This window comes from Etheostoma cragini, chromosome 4 (genome assembly GCF_013103735.1).
Source record: "Etheostoma cragini isolate CJK2018 chromosome 4, CSU_Ecrag_1.0, whole genome shotgun sequence".
NCBI lineage: Eukaryota > Metazoa > Chordata > Actinopteri > Perciformes > Percidae > Etheostoma > Etheostoma cragini.
Genome location: NC_048410.1, coordinates 27546327 through 27552869, shown reverse-complemented (window position 1 = coordinate 27552869; position 6543 = coordinate 27546327). Strand labels below are relative to the sequence as shown.

The 6543-nt window shown below is 40.4% G+C and overlaps 1 protein-coding gene across 1 annotated transcript in view; it reads right to left on the bottom strand.

The window, feature by feature from the left end:
* Positions 1 to 1597, bottom strand: part of draxin (dorsal inhibitory axon guidance protein) — a 26063-nt gene extending 24466 nt beyond the window's left edge. The window contains exon 1 of the mRNA XM_034868286.1: positions 1362 to 1597. The gene's annotated coding sequence lies outside the window, so the exon portion shown is untranslated. The remainder of the gene's footprint in view (positions 1 to 1361) is intronic.
* Between the last annotated feature and the right edge of the window lie 4946 nt (positions 1598 to 6543).

Here is a 6543-nt window from a genome sequence, read left to right as displayed (position 1 = left end):
CCCCCCCCCCCCCCTCTTCTACTTTGGGAGGAAGCGAGCCTGCCAATGTTGAAAGAGTCCTGATCGAACAGATGCAGCCACGCTTGGCAGCGGCGTGCCGGGCCAGTTCCACGCCACGGTGGAGGAGACCTGGATGCGAGTTCAGCATTAGCATTAGCATTTAGCCTTTTGGCTGCCACTCAGGAGGAGAAGAAACACAAGATATGTGACCGAAAAGCACCAAATGAAGGCAAACTGGGATCCTTTAAAGGTTCTTTGAGACAACCTACTTTATATTTTCCAGATGAATGTTAAAAAAAAAAAAAATCTGATGATGATGTTACTCTTTTTTTTTGTTGTTGAAAATTCTCAATTAATTTCCACTTCAAATGATGCCCTTGGGTTATCGTTTCATTTTCCTGTAATTCACTTATTAGTGAGCCTGAGCTGTGTTTGGGCCTGAGGTCGACTCACCATGGGGTCCCCCCACGCTCCTGATCACGCCTGATGCTTCCCTGCTGATCGACCTGCTATTCATGATTATGAATATGCAATCATCGTTATTGACTCCACAAAATATTGCTCCATCGCAGCCCTGTTTCACTTTTAATTGCATGGTGTCACACTGAGACTCCTGACTGTAATCTCCCTCTTACTCCCTCTTCCTTTATATCTCTCTCTCTCTCTCTCTCTCAGAAACACACACACACACACACACACACACACACACAGTTCTACAACAATGACAATGAGCTGTCAAGACCAGATAATGGCTGCAATCATTTCTGATTCTCCTCACCAGATTCAACCGATGAATCCCTTGGTGGTGGTGGTGATGTGATTGGAAAGCATGACAGCAGCAGGAAACACCGCGCATCCCTAAAGTTCAACAGATTATCGCGTTAACTCTGTTTTTACGGTTCCAAACCAAATCTAATCTAATTGGCTGTTTGGAGACAGTCACCCTTCCTCTCAAATCGGATGTTGATTGAGACTCTCTCTGCAAGTCAAACTGGCTTTTTGGAAACAAAACCATTTGCATGAATTGAGGTATTAACTTTTGTGACATTATTAAGACGTCACGTTGATGCGTTTTTACGCGCGGATGGAAACATATGTTCCAATAGGCTCCTACATAGTACACTGTGTATAGCCAAAAATAATGAGGATCCTCGTCAATCGCTGCAGGACTGAGAACTACAGATCCTCATATTGTAACATGCAATAAGGTAATACGAGATGTATGTAAAATGGCATATGCGAAATGATCATATAGTCACTATAACTCCTCTGTGCATCCCGGAAACACCACAAACCCATTTGGGCACATTGAAGAAACGATCAGCCTGCTAGTGCATTCATGTAAAAAGATTACTCCTTACCCGCGTTCGTTTTTTGTAGTTTTCCTTTGTTGTAGTTTATGGACTGAATGGCACCTCAGGCGTACGGCTGCGGGCTGACAGCGGACAGGACCGACACACACACGGCAGCAGCAGCACCTCTGTATCCGCCCTCCGTGCGCCCCGGGATGTGCCGAACATCCGGACTGTCTCCTGCTTCTTATGAGGAGAGTCACCACCTGCTCCGGGTGCGCGCCCCCGCGCGCGCGTCCGTGCCCGGGGGGCTGACTGGTTGGCTCTCTTTTGGATTGATTAACCGAGGTAACAGAAGCTGACAGATCAGAGATGGGTTTGGGTTTTTATCCATAATACAGAAGTGATGCATCACAATTTTTCCTGCAGCCTGTCAAACCTGTGACGTCACCAGGTATCCACAGTGGGCTTTCTGAATGTTCATCCGTGTCCAGTAACAACTGTCCAATTTAATCCCGCAATAATTTCCTCTAAATGGCCAAAAGTGCGCATTTTGTGTGTAACTTTGTTCTGGGGCTCTGTTTTTTAATGGTTTAGGTTGCATCATTTAAAAGAGTTCTCTCTTATGTTAGCTTTGCACCTGAAAGTTTTAGGAAAATTATCCAAATCAAGGCAGCAGTAACGGGTTTTTGTTTTTTTATTCCACCGTTCTTCTTTCTGGTCAAAACCTGGCGCCTACATTACCCACAATCCAACTTGACCGCTGTTGCAGGTATAAAGAAATTCACCACCACTCTCAGAAAGCCTGGAGCAGAACCAAAAACAATGTTCACTGAATGACTGGTATTTTCCTATTTTACTGATTTAATGATTTGTCTAATGTTCAATTTCTGTGGGTTTTTGTTTCATGAAGGTCTAAATCAGGGGTGTCAAACATACGGCCCGTGGGGCAGAACCGGGCCAACCAGGCCCACTGGAGGACTTTGAAAACGGAAAAAATTGCAGAGAAGTAATTAATTCTGATTCAAAATGTATCACTTTAATCTCAGAAAGGATGTTTTCTTGTAAATTTTACGACTTTAATCTAAGAAATTCAGAGTTTTTTCTCAGAACATTTACCCATCTCTCCAGGGTCCGTGACATACTTCTTTTCCCCTAAAATGGCCTTACAACGCAGAAGCAACTTGAATGTGCCAACATCAAGAAGAAAGACAAGAAACTCTGTTAGTTTAATTCCAAAAGCCAAGGGAACTTCATCAGGATGCATAGTATCCTTATCGATTAAACAACTGGCCTTTAAAAATAAAAGTGTGCCTGCTTCTATGGGAATTTAACTTGTGGGGGGGTATATTTATGCCCCCTGTATTTTAAGGAAGAACAATTATTTATTTACAATACATTATTCATTCACAAAGAAAATTGGTGTCCTTAAAAGGTTGGATTTTCCTATTTTTTTTTAATTAAGGCATTAAGATCTATTTCCAAAAGATCTTTTTTTAATCAACTTTAGCATGGGGGGTAAACTTATTCAAGCCGCTGTGCATCATTTGTCTGTGTGACTGAAAGCTGCATCTACCGTAAGCTTGAGGCATCAGTAGAGAACTTAAATCTCGAGTTGTTTGAGAGAAAATAAGCATGACCTGGTGTTTTTTTCCTCAGTGTGAATCTGTAAAAAATAGAGAAACAGCTGCTAGAAAACCTGCATCAACAAATTCAATAATATCCAGTTTAGTTTGGTTTGGGGCGGTGAAACCCTGTAGCTCCATATTTCAGGGCCGGTTCTGTCTTGATCATACAAAGTCAGTTGAGTGCAAAGCTTCCCAGCAAGACTTATTACAAATCTACACTAAAGGAGCCTGTTGTGTGTCAACAGATTTAATGTTTTTGGAGAAGGATTGTGTACAAATCACTCGAGGGAATTGGTTGACATTTAAAATTCCAGTCTCTCATTTTGTCTGCAAAGAAAATGCTTGTTAGCATGACTGAACCCAACGAAACAAGCTTTATATTCATTTGGTCTGACTACAAACAATGCTGACAAGCCACTTAGTGAAGTGTAAGTGTACCACGCAGGGACGGAGTCTGCTGAAGGAAGATAACAGACATTTAAAATGCCTTTAGAAATGTATATTGAGGTCTCAAACATCTTAAAGTTGTGTATGTCCTGTGCATAAAACATGCACACTGTGGGATTATTTGAACCTGTTACATACATATAACACATGTTTATTCACAGTGGTGGAATGTAACTAAGTACATTTACTCAAGTACTGTACTTAAGTACAAATTTGAGGTACTTAACCAGTCATTTCATGCCACTCTCCACTTCTACTCCATTACATTTCAGAGAGAAATATTGTACATTTTACTCCACTGCATTCATCTGACAGCTTAAGTTACCAGTTCATTTTATTATGAATTAAAGTACGCAACAGTGTATAGGCCTACAGGTACAGCTGAATAAATTATTACACCATTAAACACTTTTTTTGGATGGTTTCCTGTCTCTAAATTGTAAGGATTTTTCTGCATTGTTGACTTAACACTGTAAGTACATTTTTCTGATGATTACATACTTTTACTTGACATTTCAACGCAGGACCTTTTCCTTGTAACAGAGTATTTTGGTGTGGTTTTAGCACTTTTACTCAAGGATCTGAATATTTCTTAACCACTGATGAACGCTCATGATACTACAGTGGCTGTTCTTTGTACGTAAAAACACATTAAAAACACTTTTTTTGGTTTCTATTTCGATCTGAGATTTCCTCGTATTGCTTCATGCTTGCAGTCTGCATCAGGCCAATTTGGGAATATTATCAAGAGCTCATGGCATTTGAAGGGACCCCCTGTTGCTCCTGTGTGCTTCCTGTGAGATAATGATGGGAGTTGGTTTCAGTGGCACACATGGGATCAAAACCATTCTGCAGCACCGCCAGGTGTGAACTGTGGGAGTAACTTAACCCTTATCACACAGTGGATTTTTAACCCCCATGTTGTCCTCAGGTCAAATTGACCCGTTTTCCCATATCAATGTTCTTTTTAACTACCCAAAATAACATGATTGATTCCACACAATGCTCTTTGGCTAGTACAAATCCCTAATTTCATTCATTTTGGGGCATCTTATTAAATTTTATAGCATTTAAGTGTTTTTCAAATAGTATTGAGTAAAAGTTGACATATTCCAGTCTATGATTATCCATCAATATTCATTCCTTTAATTTTAGTCTAATTAATTCCTAATTTCTGCTTTTCTAACTCAAACATTAGAAATCATTTCCAATAAAGGATTTTTTTTTTACCACAAATTTCAAAAATAACTGTAAAACTTGTTAATAAGTTAGTGTTATGTAGTGTTGAAAACGTCAAAAAAAGTGACAAATATTGAAAAAAATGTCAAGTGGGACAAAAACGTACAAAAAAGTAAAAAACATAGATAAAAGCATCAACAAGAGGGTTGATTTTCCTTTTTGACGGGAAGACCACACAAGGGTTAACTTATCTAAAGATTCTAATAAAATATCCACATATTTAAAGGAATAGTTTGGATTTTCTTTTTTTAATGGGGTTGTATGATGTACTTATCCATAGTCAGTGAATTAATGGTGGTTGGCAAGCCCCAGTTTAAAGAAGCAGGCAGGAGTCTGACACTGAAGCTGTACTGCAGCCAACTAATAAGCCAATAAATCAATATCAGTTTAAGTGTATGCTATATTAATAATATTTTCACCACTTTACCTTGCCGACAGACAACCCTGTTTAAGTCTAAATGGGGGAACTGAGGCTGTTTTATGCTCATGTCAAAGCCACCAGACTCCAGTGATTTTTACCTCGCAGAACACAGGAGTAGCTAATCTACCGCTGCCTTGATCGGTTAGTGTGCTTGTGTTCTTGTGTGTTATTGGTGAACAAAGAAACTTAAGGAAGCAGCTGTATACTACAAACCTCCAATCTCTGCCATGCAGGTCACATTACAGGTTTTGTTAATAGAGTCTGCTGGCTTAGGGGTTAGAAAACAGAAAGGATTAATCAAAGCAACGCCATTTAGCCTGTCTTCTGTAATAGAGCACAATGTACACACATCCTCTTTAGGTACAAAACATGACAGGGACATTAAAATGAAGTTAACAAGTGGATTTTTGCATGGCAGCTGCCCCATCCACAGAGATACATTGCTTAACTTCTATGTCGGGACTCCTGCCTGCTGGAAGGGGGGTGCCAACAGCCTACTATAAACAAGTAGCCTACTACGTCATACAACTCCACTTCAAAACATCCAAACTACCTTTAATTTTTGGAGGAAAATGAACACAACAGGAACTGGTGTGAGGCCTGCTGAAATTGAGAGTGCATGAAAACTAATGAAAGCCATCAAAGAAGTAGACAGAGAGAAAAGAAGAGAGAGAAAAGACACCCGGGTGGATGTGTCTTGCGAAATTGTAACATCAATTTTCATTTAAGTTTAATAACATTAAGTACGTCAGACAAAAAAGGTTGGGAACCATTGCACTATCCAGTATATTACAGGAAGAGCCAGAGGAATGTGTCCTATTGACGGCCATTAGAGTGTTTTATAACTCTGATCTGACATTTTTTGAATACCCTGGTAAGATACCATAAAGACCTTTGTATGAGGATATGTTGCAGGTCCAGTACAGGGAGTTCCATCCTTCCAACACATGGTAAAGTAAAAAAGTACTACAAATTACCCGGCAGACACAAGAGAAACTTTTTATGTATCTTAAAAGCGGTGACACACAAAGCAGCGTGTTGTATGTTTCGGGTCACAGGACCGATCAAATTGATGTTATTGTTACTAAGAATCCACAAAAGGTTCAGCTACAGTGGGTTGGATTCAAAGCTGGAGAAAGGAAACCGCCTTTTGAAATCATTGTTTACTGTAACTACTGTAATTAGTGTTATGCAAACAGTTCCAGTCAATGCTGCACTGTTTTCTCAGGGCCTGTTGGTATCAAGAGTTTTATGAGATTTGCCTGTAATTGGAAAGTTATGGTTTGTCCCCGTGCAGCTGCAGAGACAAGTCTATTCAAACTAACTTCATGCCTGGTCACGTGGTCGGTGCGCTGACAGGGAACGTGTTAGTGCTAGAGTGTCAGCGTGGGTGTAAAGTTCTTGTGCAGCACCTGAGAGTTCGGCTTCACTTATCAAAATGTCACAAAAAAAGATAACTTTAGCGTGGTTGTCATGCTTCCTTGTAGGAAAAGGGCGCGCGGGGGGGGGGGGGGGG